This window comes from Mustela nigripes, chromosome 17, assembly GCF_022355385.1.
Source record: "Mustela nigripes isolate SB6536 chromosome 17, MUSNIG.SB6536, whole genome shotgun sequence".
Taxonomy (NCBI): domain Eukaryota; kingdom Metazoa; phylum Chordata; class Mammalia; order Carnivora; family Mustelidae; genus Mustela; species Mustela nigripes.
The window spans coordinates 33,193,174-33,206,841 of record NC_081573.1 but is presented as its reverse complement, the minus strand read 5'-3'; the positions used below and the strand labels follow the sequence as shown (position 1 = coordinate 33,206,841).

At 42.0% G+C, this 13,668-nt stretch overlaps 2 protein-coding genes across 3 annotated transcripts in view; one reads left to right on the top strand and one right to left on the bottom strand.

Annotated features, from left to right (window-relative positions):
• RSPRY1 (ring finger and SPRY domain containing 1) overlaps window positions 1-13,295 on the bottom strand; it is a 46,187-nt gene extending 32,892 nt beyond the window's left edge. The window contains exon 1 of one of the 2 annotated variants that reach the window (XM_059382547.1): window positions 12,809-13,295. The gene's annotated coding sequence lies outside the window, so the exon portion shown is untranslated. The remainder of the gene's footprint in view (window positions 1-12,808) is intronic. The other variant, XM_059382548.1, reaches the window with a different exon arrangement.
• A 171-nt stretch (window positions 13,296-13,466) lies between these two features.
• Window positions 13,467-13,668, top strand: part of PSME3IP1 (proteasome activator subunit 3 interacting protein 1) — a 36,404-nt gene continuing 36,202 nt past the window's right edge. Inside the window, exon 1 of the mRNA XM_059382444.1 lies at window positions 13,467-13,545. The gene's annotated coding sequence lies outside the window, so the exon portion shown is untranslated. The remainder of the gene's footprint in view (window positions 13,546-13,668) is intronic.

Here is a 13,668-nt window from a genome sequence, read left to right as displayed (position 1 = left end):
TTAGAAAGGAGAATCTGGAAGAAGAAAATGGACAGGGTGGGCTTGGTAACAGAAAGTAATCACACCAAGACCTGGAGACAGGGCCCATAAGGGCACAAATGGACACATGAGGAATAGAGACTAGATTATTGGAGACCAGACTCTCTACATTTGGTTATTTATAATTAAAATTGCATATATTGAGTACCCACTCAGGGGCAGATATAAGTAAAATGTGTAATTCAATGGAATTGGAGGCCAGAGAAGTTACTTCCATTATGGGGACAGATTTGTAGCAAATTCTTCTAAATATCTGTGCAGTTTAATTACTGCTCATGGAGGAAAACCGAAGCAAAGGAGACAGATGGTGATAGAACGTCTTTACACATACATATAATAATCTAATTTGTATAGAGAGGGGAGGGACAAGAAAAGGAAGGGCGCGAGGGGGATGGGAAGTGAGAAGAGAGGCAACAGACATTATCTCCCTCCAGATTACCAAGACAGCAACGGCCTAACCATATAATACCATTGGTGTTCTTTTCCCCCCAAACAGTCAGGCTGTCTTTAAAATTTGGAGATTATACTTAAGAGGATGTAACTGGAGTATGTTTACTGGAGTATGTGTCCACATTCTAAACCGGAAAGCAGTCCCATTACTGCAGGGACCATGGGAGACAATTCCCCCAGATGGCAGATAACCAAGAGATTTCAGTGCTTAAAGGACAGGGTCCCTGGTATAAATTTCAGTTGATCTTATACATTATGCTTCTTTCTGAAAAAGACCAAAACCTAACGTCCTTCTCACACAATTTTCAGAGGATACTGTTCAAACAATTCAGAGGACAGGGGGTAAAGAATCCAAGGTTTTCTCGCAGGTCTGCCCAGCTGATATGCCCCTAGTGCACTTCCTTGAAATGCCCAAGTATTTACTAAAACTTTATCTGTTAACTTTTTAAAACAAAAAATGGATGCACGCTTATTTTTAAGACCCAAATGCTGCATACAGTCTATAGAAAAGTGAAAGCTGCTGAGAAGAAAGGCTTTCTTCATAGGCCATTCTCTTTCCCAGAGGTAACCCCTGCTAAAAGCTTCATGTGTCTGTTTTCATACCTATTATTATATACTCACAAAACTTTTTTTAAAACTTAACTAGGACAATGCCATGACCATTGTTCTGTGGTTTGCTTTTTTCTCCTTACCAACACCTCTTTCTACACGAGAATTTTTAAAACTACTCCTCATTCCAATTAAGACTGTATCAAAATCCATGCTGGATTGTCATAGTTTCTTACTATGCCATAAAAATCTGTGTCTAAACCAACTAGTACTTTGGGAGTGGTCCAGGATTCAATACAAAGGAACTCTGGGGATGCTTCGTCTCCTGGCCAAGTGCTTTCTAACCCTAAACTGCTCCATGGTGTCAAGGTTACTAGAGCAGAGGAAATTTCACTGGCTTCTCTAAAGCTTCTGAGCCTTTCCACATGCTCAGTATGGAAGCTGGGACAGGCATGACAAGCAAATAGCAGTGTCAGTCCAGCCAGACACATTAAATGGGGACACACTAAGGAAGGGAGACCAATCAGGTATTAGAAAAAATTGATAATGATTTGAGAATGTCAAGGTGAGATTAAGTCCCAGAAAACAAAGTGTTAGAGCAAAGAAAACAGAGGATCCTTACAGCTTAATACCAATGCTTGTGAAGCTATTTAGATTAACAAGAAATCTGGGGAATGCCTGTGAGAAAAGCAATGGGTTAAAAAGTTTGTTGAATCTCAGTCTTAAACATCATTTCATCCAAAATTTTTTTGCTAACTGGATAAAGAATAATCTATGCAGATTTCCTTTTAATACAGTTCCAAAGTACATGGAAAATATCAATACCTACAGCTATTTTTAAAAATCTGACTGGGGCACCTGGGTGGCTCAGTGGGTTAAGCTGCTGCCTTCGGCTCAGGTCATGATCTCGGAGTCCTGGGATCGAGTCCCGCATCGGGCTCTCTGCTCAGCAGAGAGCCTGCTTCCCTCTCTCTCTCTCTGGCTGCCTCTCCATCTACTTGAGATTTCTCTCTGTCAAATTAATAAAATAAAATCTTTAAAAAATAAATAAATAAATAAATAAAAAATAAAAATCTGACTAAATTTGGAGGAAGATGACAAGAATTCAGGTTTTTTTTTTTCTATTTTCATATTGAATTCAAGTGTAGTTCAGGTCAGTTTCTTCCAAGAGTCATTTTCCCTAAATGAACCAGAAGATGATGCCAATTACAAAATTTGCCATTAGAGGAAATGAAGTAAAAAAAAAAAATTAAGTTTTCAAATATTTTAAAACCAAAGACTTTCTCTTTTAAGGACTAACTGTAAAGACCAGGTGTAAGGAAGAGGTTAATTAGGTGGGAGGAGCTGTGAGGCACTTCAAAGGAAAGTCTATGAAACATGCAAGAAAAAAATGAGAGCTGGCATCTTTAAAAAATCTCCTGAAATGAACATACAGAAAATATTAAAACACTTTTTTATTATTCTGATAATTTATATATAAATCAGGATTCTTTACCATTGAATTCTTAGTTTTTTTGTTTTTAGATTTTATTTATTTATTTATTTTTTAACAGAGAGAGAGAGAAATAGAGAGCACAAGCAGACAGAGAAGCAGGCAAAGGCAGAGGGAGAAGCAGGCTCCCCATTTGAGCAGAGAGCCCCATGTGGGGCTCCATCCCAGTACCCTGGGATCATGACCTAAGCCAAAGGTAGACATTTAATTGACTGAGCCACCCAGGCGCCCCACATACAGAGAATTTTAAGGATTACAGCTAAAGGCTAGGGACATTAGTGAACAAAGCATATGATCCTTTAGATTTATTCAGCGTTAAAGAATGTATAGCTTTTCATCTGGAAATCTTTGTCACTTGTGGTATTTTTCTCAGGGAACAAACTGTGAATACTTTAGGCAAAAGACTGGGTAATGAAACTAAACAATTATACTTCACACAGCTTTGTTTTATCTCATTCCAAAAAGCATTATGTGGTCCTCTTCCCAAGGGCCATTGTTTGAAGACAGTATGAGCCTACAGATCTTCTATAGGACGCCAGAGGCCAGCTCCAGCACAGGGCATGGTCTTTGCAGTCAGACAGACTGGGCTCAGGTCCCAGCCCTGTAATACAGCTATGTAGTCTAATTACCCTGGCTATTGACATACTTTAAAACACGGAGATAATAATAGTTCTTACATAGTACTATAGTGAGGATTAAATGTAATAGAGCATGTCATACATGTGGCACAGAGCCTAATGCAGTGGATCCAAAAATGCAAGATGTCATTATAAAATGAGTAACTAAATAATCTGGGATGTGGGGACTCCAAAATAAGACCTGATTTAAGAACACTAAGATAATTAAAGAAATTATCTTTTATAGTTCTCATCTACTCTATACTAAAATAATTTTTACGTATCTATACTTGTAGACAAAGAAACTTGGGAGGCATTGTAACTTAATCATCCCAAAGGCGGTGGGCATTAGAATTGCTAAGGTACTTCTTTTTTTTTTTTTTTTTTTTTTTTAAAGATTTTATTTTTATTTATTTATTTGACAGAGAGAAATCACAAGTAGATGGAGAGACAGGCAGAGAGAGAGAGAGAGAGGGAAGCAGGCTCCCTGCCGAGCAGAGAGCCCGATGCGGGACTCGATCCCAGGACCCCGAGATCATGACCTGAGCCGAAGGCAGCGGCTTAACCCACTGAGCCACCCAGGAGCCCGCTAAGGTACTTCTTAAAATGCAAATTCCTGGGTCCACTCCAAATCACCAGAATCAAAATTTCTAGGATGTGGCCAAACGTGTTCTCTTAAAATTCTCCAATTGATTCTGACGGTGGCCAGGTCTGGAAATCATTGTGTTACAGTATCTAACACAGAACCTGTCACAACAGGCAGGACATACGGATGGAATGAAGGGACAAACTGAAACACTACAGAGTGATTCATCTGGGGTCAAAGAAGTTAATCTCCCTTTCCAGAAAAATGGACTAAGCCTATCTTCGCACATAGCCTTTTGGAGAGGGCAGCCAAAGAAACCATCAGAATACAGTTACATCCATTAAAGATTATATACAGTATGTATCAACATGGTGAGTAAGACAGCTCCCTATGTTTCCCACCAGATCCACCCTATGAAGTATCATAACTTGCTTATGGGTATTCTGCTTATGGGTAATGTCATTCAACTGCTGACAGGCAGAATGGAAAATGAGTAAGAACAGAGCTTATGTAAAGGCAAAACATCTCAAATACCTGTATACTTCCCCATAACTTTAAGACTACTTAGCATTAGACTGGTCGAGTCTCAATTTTGAGGGGGGGAAAAAAAGCTAGTCACATAATTTAAATAGACATGACGATTAGATCTGTGGCTGTAGCAATCATCAACTGATTATAATGATACTGCTGGAAGCCACAGCTTAGACACTTTTTCCCATCTAAATGATAATGCTTTGTAAATCATTATACTGTTCATAGCCATTTTGCTGCAAGAGCGTAATTATAATCAAGCATTTCCTTTTACAAAAGAAAGCGAAGGCTATTTTTTCCACTTCTATATCACTTATGATTTGTTCAGTTTTTACATTTTATCTACTTTAAAGCTGCTTTGAAAGGAAAAAAAATCAAAGTGAGCTGCTCAGTAAGTTTAGTGTTGAAGTGGTGAGGTCTGGTAGTCAACACATAGACCTCTACCATCGTAAACAGCTCACCACAGAGACATCTGGCCAACTGGTCTAACCCTGTCTCACAATGGTCCAGGAACCAGTGATTCACCTCTTCAAATATTTGCTTGCATTCAATCATAATACAGCTCAGTGGCATTAAGAAAACTTTCTTTTCTCTGAAAATAAGACTTCAGGATTATGCTGCCAAGAAAGGAGAAGCTGGTTAAATGAACGGCCATAAGAAGAAAAACCAAACTTTGGGCATGAAATTACTACTGCTGTCATCTTTGCCTCATCATTCCAAAACAGTGTTACAGGATGCCATAATTTTTTCCAGTCCACTCCCCAATTCCCAAAGACGAAATCCTTCAGGATGAACAGTAACAACATGTAATATACTGGAAATTTTAATGGTTTTCTTTCCTTAGAAAATGTTTTGGATTTTATCCTAAGGCAGTGAATGTATTACAAGTGATAGCTTCCAGTGTCATATTTAGTGCCCCCTCAACATTTTATTATGAACAATTTCCAATATAGAGAAAGCTGGATTTCACAGTGAACATCTATATACCCACCATCTACATTCTAACAATATTTTATTACAGTTGCTTTATTACATACCTACCCATCTCTATCTGTCATCAGTCCAGCTAATTGGTTTTGATGCATTTTGAAACAAATTATAGGCATCAGTATACTACCCCCTAAATCATTCAGCATGCATATCACCAACTGGACTTCAATATGTTTTTAGAAGTTAAAATGTACACATAATGAAATATACAAGTCTTAAGCATATATGTGCCAATTTCTTTTTTTTAAGATTTTATTTATTTATTTGACAGAGAGAGAGATCACAAGTAGGCAGAGAGGCAGGCAGAGAGAGAGGAGGAAGCAGGCCCCCTGCTGAGCAGAGAGCCCGATGCGGGACTCGATCCCAGGACCCTGAGACCATGACCTGAGCAGAAGGCAGAGGCTTTAACCCACTGAGCCACCCAGGCGCCCCATATGTGCCAAATTTTGTCCAAAGCATACACCTATGTAATTCAAACCCTATCAAGGTAAATATACCCATAAATATATTTGCTTTTAAAATATTCTACAGGACATCCCAAGCACCATAATTTTTTTTTTTTACTGAAGATTGTGTTTAAATGGGGGGAAAACTGGGCGCCTGGGTGGCTTAGTTGGTTAAGTGACTGCCTTCAGTTCAGGTCATAATCCCAAGGTCCTGGGATTGAGTCCCACATCAGGCTCCTCCTGGTCTTCGGGGATCTTGCTTCTCCTGCTTGTGCACTCTCTGTCTGTCAAATAAATAAATAAAATCTTAAAAAAATAAAAACAGGGGCACTTGGGTGGCTCAGTGGGTTAAGCCTCTGCCTTTGACTCAGGTCATGATCTCAGGGCCTGGGATCAAGCCCTGCATCGGGCTCTCTGCTCAGCAGGAGCCTGCTTCCCCCTCTCTCTTTGCCTGCCTCTCTGCCTACTTGTGATCGTTCTCTCTCTGTCAAATAAGTAAATAAAATATTTAAAAAATAAAAATAAAAATAAATGGGGAAAACCTAGGAGATCAAGATTATTTGGTGGTACAATAAGTGGATAAGAAAAGTGTCTTATATGTCAAGAGTATACTTGCAAGTTGAAACAGAAACCACCTGAAGACACTTTAACAAGGGTGTTTTTGTCTCTAGACTCTAAGGCATCTGATCTGCTCTGGCTGGGTGGGGGGGGGGGGGGGGTGAGAGGGGAAGATTGTGAAATATTTGGTTGTAACTTCACTTTTCCTCCAAAAAGAAAAGCAATTCTGATAATAAGATATTTTTACATGTCACCTAGGTGTGCAAAAACTGTCTGCAGTGGCACTGCCACTTGAGGTTTAAGCCAGACAGGGTCCTGTTATCCCTGGGATTTTAACTAACTTTCACAAGGACTGGGTGATTCTGATCCTTCTGCTATACACAGAGGTTAGTTTAAGAAAGTATGTCTTGGGGCGCCTGGGTGGCTCAGTGGGTTAAAGCCTCTGCTTTCAGCTCAGGTCATGATCTCAGGGTCCTGGGATCGAGACCCGAATCAGGCTCCCTGCCCCCTCTCTCTCTGCCTGCCTCTCTGCCTACTTGTGATCTCTGTCAAATAAGTAAATAAAATCTTTAAAAAAAAAGAAAAGAAAAAGTATGTCTTTGGGGGCACCTGGGTAGCTCGATTGGTTGGTTACACATCTGCCTTCAGCTTAGGTCCTGATCCCAGGGTTCTGGGATCGGGCTCCCTGCCCAGCAGGAAGCCTGCTTCTCCCTCTGTCTACCTCCATAACTTGTGCTGCCTCTTGCTCTTTCTCTCAAATAAATAAATCTTAAAAGAAGAGAAAGTACATCTTTGAAGGGGGGAAGTAGTTAACTTTTATGGCTGATCTGGTACAGAAGGATTATCTTGAAAAAGCTTCTCCTAAAATGTTAAGAGCTTTTTAACTTGGTAGCACTAGTATCTGTGGTCAAGTGAGATTTTTTCGCAGAACAAATTATAGAATACAGCCCTGACCTGAAACAGCACAAAGGAGAAAAGACAAATCCTTTTAGCATTTGAAAAATGTAACAAGAAATAAAATTTAGGGCTGGGATAAAGTAAGGAATTCGCAGAAGCAAATAAAAGCAAAAAAGGAAAACTAAATGATACTTGCCTGATCTGAAAGACTGAAAAATTTGCCTTGAGGGGCACCTGGGTGGCTCAGTGGGTTAAGCCTCTGCCTTAGGCTCAGGTCATGATCCCAGGGTCCTGGGATTGAGCCCCACATCGGGCTCTCTGCTCATTGGGGAGCCTGCTTTTCCCCCTTTCTCTCTTCCTCCCTCTCTGTCTACTTGTGAGCTCTCTCTATCAAATAAATAAGTAAAAATCTTAAAAAAAAAGAAAAAAATTTGCCTTGAACCCAGAAAGGTAATATTATGGAACAAATGAGGTAAGTCCCAGTGATCAGTACAGAGGAGAAAAACAAATGCAGTACTCCATACTATTTGACATCCTCCTCCCCCCACAGGAGGCCAGATAACAGGAAATCATAAAGATCTGTTAATTCAAACACATTCATGATACGCAAATCAGAGGACTTTACTATTACAGAGAACTCTTTGCTGTTAAAACAAAATGTGATGACAGCATGGATAGCAACACTTTCCTTAAAGAGATCTATTTAAAACAGTATCTGAAGTCATTCAATCGCACACTCAACTGGATATTTAGTAGAAACTAACAGTAGTCAATAAGTATTTTAAGTGAATTTATTCTAAAATCTGTAAAAACCGAGGGTTTCCAAAGGAGTTATCACTTTGAAAAACTCAGACGTCATACAATAAATATAAATCCAATACTTATATGCAGGCACCACGCAAAGATGAAAGGAAGTCCCTCATGCTCTTGGCAAAAGAACGAAGGACAGCAACACAGCAACACTGAGCGCCTGATCCATACTACAGTACCTGCCATGGAAGCCTATGGATAAAGAGTCAGGTCCGTGAGGTGGAGACCTCTCCCTCCACCATTTTTTCCTGTGGAAAAGGAACTTAGTGACTTTCAAGTATCTCTCATAAGCAAGTTTTTAGGTGACTGTATATACCAGCATTAGCAAAAGGGGAATGGAAGATTTATACTTGTGTTGCTACACATTTAGGTATACATTAAATTACAAGGCAAAACATTGTTGGTGTGAATATTCTCAACCACACAGTAAAAGGTTAACCAAAAGCCCGTAAATTGATAAAAATGAAGCTCATAGTACTCTCAAGGGGGTGGGGGGGGAAGGAAGCACAGTGGAAAACCAAGATTCATTTGAGACAATACTGAGGATGATTCCCAAATAAGCACCCTTCCTGAATATGGCAGGAACCCCCATTCTGCACGGGACATGTAAGCAGCTCTGCTCTGATGTCAAGTTTCCCGGGATAGACTCTGGGAGACAACAGTAAGCTCTAATGTTCTACTTGTTTTAGTTTATGAATACCATGTTTTAGTAATTCTTAATAATTCACTTGGTAGGTTATTAATAAGTAGCCCTTAGGCATACATAAGTATGAATAACTATGAAGCAAGAAGAACTGAAGAAAGGAGCGGTACTTCTCACAAAGAAGGGTGGAGTGGAAGCCATACTTGGAGAGTGACTGCATGAAGGAGCCCAGGAGAGGAAACTTAACTCTTCAGGAGGTGGAAGGGGTAAGAAAAAACTAACATTGAAACATTAAACTGAGGTAATACTAAACATGCCAAGTAAGGTGTTTCAAACCTTCTATTTGATGTAAGACACATGAAATTATGCCTGGAAACTATCATTTCAAGCAACAAGAAAGTTCCATGCAACGTTCATTCATTAACAAACTTAAGGAGTGCATCTGTTCTTTGCTTTTTCAAATGCATTCTCCATTTTCAAAAGCTCAGTAAGGGAGAAAGGAGAATATTCTCTAACAGCCAACCACCATTTATAAAATGATTGCTTCCTTTAGCCTTATATATATCACACAGTTATATACAGTTATCTACAGTTAAATATGCTTTTACATATTTAACTAGCAAAAAAAAATGGACAAAGAAAAATTTCACAATATGTAACCTTTTTCCTAATCTTATTTCAAAAGTTTTTTTTTTTTTAAGATTCTATCTATTTACTTGATAGAGAGTGAGTCACAAGGAGGCAGAGAGGCAGGTGGGGGGCAGGGGGTGGGGGAGAAGGTTCCCTACTGAGCAGAGAGCCCAATGCAGGGCTTGATCCCAGGACCCTGAGATCACAACCTGAGCCAAAGGCAGAGGCTTAACCCACTGAGCCACCCAGGCGCCCTTCAAAAGCTTTTGAAAAGATGACTTATTGAATAGATAAACCAAAGGGAAAATATTCATTCTTTCCGCACTCCTAAAATTGTACAAGTCTTCTTCTAATAATTGGGGCCCAAGTTTTAGCACTACTTCCTGACTTCCTCTTGTTTTTCAGTTTTCTAAATTGTACACAAGGAAAAAGCTATCCAAACTCAATGGTAAATGCAAAAATGCCAAATATTTGAAGAGAAGCTCAACTGATAGTTTACTACCCTCAAGTAACTCTTTGAAATAGATTGCTGGTTCCATTGTGGTTCCCATCTGTGGTGCCTAATGATTTGCCATTTACATTTTCAGCCCTGTGACTCTCATATCTACTTTACAAGGCTCTGACCACAACAAAGCAGAAAACTTCCTATTTAAAGTAGCAATAGTCATTACCATCCATAAGAATTCCTAATAATTCCTCAAAGTATAGATAGAGTATCAAGGTGAGTTGTATTTTAAAGGATGCAAAGTGACTTCTCACTTAATTAAAAAAAATTACTTCCCATTATTTTTCTAATTCTTTTTTTAAAAAAGATTTTATTTATGCATTTGGCAGAGAGAGACACAGCGAGAGAGAGAGAGAGAGAGAGAGAGAGAGAGAGAAGAGAGAAAGAATGAATATAAGAAGGGGAGGGGCGCCTGGGTGGCTCAGTGGGTTAAGCCGCTGCCTTCGGCTCAGGTCATGATCTCAGGGTCCTGGGATCGAGTCCCACATCGGGCTCTCTGCTCAGCAGGGAGCCTGCTTCCTTCTCTCTCTCTCTGCCTGCCTCTCAGTGTACTTGTAATTTCTCTCTGTCAAATAAATAAATAAAATCTTTAAAAAAAAAAAAAAATATAAGAAGGGGAGTGGGAGAGGGAGAAGCAGGCTTCCCGCTGAGCAGGGAACCCAATGTGGGTCTCCATCCCAGGACCCAGGGATCATGACCTGAGCTGAATGCAGATGCTTATCAACTGAGTCACCCAGGCGCCCCTATTTTTCTAATTCTTTTTTTTTTTTAAGATTTTATTTATTTATTTGACAGAGAGATCACAAGTAGGCAGAGAGACAGGCGGGGGGTGGGGGGGGGGGGGGGGGGGGGGGGGGGGGGGGGGGGGGGGGGGGGGGGGGGGGGGTGGGGAGCCCGATGTGGCTCCATCCGAGGACCCTGAGATCATGAACCAAGCTGAAGACAGAGGCTCTGACCCACTGAGCCACCCAGGCGCCTCTATTTTTCTAATTCTTGATAGGCTGACTTAGGCTCATGAGTAGAAACAGAGTATTGGAAATGCACTTCAGGAACACACAACAATTTGTTATTCTCTTGCCAAAACATACTTCAGAGCTGTTGTTTTTCCCAATTCACTACTGAATAACAAAGTTTTACACACAATGCTAAGCTCTTATTTCTCCTTGATTTTTGGCCAACTTACTAAGGGAAAAGTCATCTTGTTGACAAATCAGAAAAAAGTCCACAGAGAGTATGCTGGAACACTTCCTAATCAATAACTTAAAAATAATCATAGAGTACAGAAATAATGAAGGGTTCTAAAAAACAGTAAAAGCAGGACGCAGGTATTACGCATATATCCTGAGAAATCAGAAAGCTCATAAAATCACCAGAGTGCACTTTTTTTTTTTTTTTAAAGACCCATGGAATATAAAATTAGAAAAACAGGACATGCAAGCCAGCTTTTTGTTAAAAAAAGAAAAGCAAAGAAACCAAACTTCAAAAATCACCAATTACCCAACATTTGGAAAACCAGCTCTAACAAATGCCACTAACCAAACATTAGGAAAATGTCATACTTGGCCACAATTATCTTATAACCTCATAGGGGGAGCTACAAAGAAAGATGTCATTCCAGGAAATGCAAATTCTATATATGGTGAGAAATAGCGAACCGCCATGTAGGAGAGTTTTAAAAGCAATTATCTAACATGCTCATAACCCATATTTTGAAGCCAGCACAGAGCACAGAAAGGCATAATATTCAAAAAAGGTCTCATCTACAAAATCACAACTGAGAGAGGAAGCATGATATTCACTACATTTAACAGCCAAAGGTCATAATACTCACTACATGTAGACACCCAAAGGCTACACACACACACACACACACACACACACATACACGGAAAAAGGGGAAGTAGTTTATAATATTGAGATCAAATTTCAGCCGTCAGAGAAAAACTTTCTGGAGGAAAAGATTATATTATAGTGCTACCTCTTGCCAGCACCATCGGAAGTTCAAAGTAAATTAAAACTCTGGAAGTAAAAACCGGAAATCCCTCCACTCCCATCTAAGCAGGGGCTGAAACCAGGGGTTTAGACCATAATATGACCTAGAAAGCCTGGAACCTTGAGGTTTTTCAGTACAATATGGCTCCCAGCACCCTAGGTGATCAACAATTGTATTAATGCTAATCCCTTACATCTACATACTGCTTTACACTTTAGACAGTGCTTTCACTTTTATTCCTCAATCCTTCTGGTGGTAGAATCACAGTACTTTACTTTCGCACAGCTTGTAGTTTGGAAAGTATCTTCACACACTGCGCTATTATTTTACAGAAGAGACCCAAGAGATTAAGATACTCGTCTATGAACGTATACGTGGTAGGTGAGGGGCCTGGACAACTGCGGGACTCTATTCAGTCACAGACACTTCCAACCTTTTAAAGTTCAAAGTACAACACTCCAGAGGGAGCAGCTTCATTCAGACAGCTCTATAGGATAGAACTGGACAGTCTCAGTGTACCATCTCTGCCCCCCTCTCCCTCCCCAGAGACAGGGAAACCGAGGCACCAGGTAGAACAAAAGCCTCCTCTAGAGTCACGCAAGAACTGATGCTGGGATAGACTCCCCCACCCACCCACCTGCACTACACCCAGAAACAGCTTAATCCTGTGTTTGAGACACAGGTCGGTCTCCAGAGAGGAAAACCCTTGCCGTTACCGCTTCCCTCTCTACTCCACACCCGGGCTTTCCTACAGATGGTGGTCTCTGCTTTCCAGAACCGCTCAGCAACCTCTCCCTAGGGCCCTTACCCATTTTTCACATCGGGCCTCCGGAGTAAAAGAATCCGCTAGCTCTGGCTCCCAACTCCTAGTCCTTTTCTCTAAGGGATCTCTCGACCCCAAGGCATTTCTGTCTCCCAGGGGAAGGTCCGACTCCAACCCGAGCCACCTAAACCTTAAACTCCACAAAAGAAAACCCTCCCAACGCCTCCTCCAGTTACCCCTTCCGTCCAGGACACTCCCGAGGAAAACCCCTAAATATCAGGAACCTCCCGAGAGCTACCTGCCTCTCACCTGGGCCCCTTTAGCCGCGGCCTCCTCGGAAGGGCGACCCCCAAAAACCTCCGCCGATCACGCACCCCCTAAAGGGGGGGAACACCCTCTTCCAGGTACCTCTTCAAGCGCCTTCAGCAACGGGCCTCAGCAGAGAACCTCCGGGCTGCTTCCTGGGCTCTGCCCAACGCCGCTCCCTCCCGGGCCCCTTCCTGGAGTCTCCTCCGGCACCAGCCGGGTCTCCCCGCCGCAGACCAGGGTGTCTGTTCCCCTCCCTCACGGACGTTCCCAGGTCTCCGACTCCCCCCGGTTCCGTGTCCTCAGTGGTTTCCCAAGAGCAGCGCGGCCGGGCTACGGCAATGACTTATCCAGCTCCAGGGCCCACCCGAGGGAGGGGGCGGCCGCGGCGCGCGACTCCTTTGTGACAGGTCCGAGAGAGCGGTAAAGATGGACGCGAGGCCACGGCGCTGCCATTACGCGCTGGGGCCCACCCCCGCTTCGCACCGCCCCTGCCCTCCCTCAGTCCCCTAGGAAACGCCCCTTCCTCGGTGGCAAGCCCTCTCGCTGACAGCCAGTCATCTTTCAGGGACCCGCCCCTCAAGCGTGAGCCGGCCAATCCCCTTGCTGAGGTGCGAATGGCCCAATCAAGTCTCTCGGGCTAGCTTTCGGGACACCGGATTTCCATCTGTCTCCCGGGGAGGAAGAGGGATGCGGATTGGGTTACGCCGCCGGAAGCGGGGCGGAATTTTGTTGTGGCGGTGAGGAAGAGGAAGCCCTGAAGGGTCAAAAGGAATACAAAAGCAAAGGCTATTTTCTTTCTTTTCTTCTTTTCTTTCTCTCTCTCTCTTTTTTTGTCCTAAAGAGCGAGCGGTCTTAGCAGT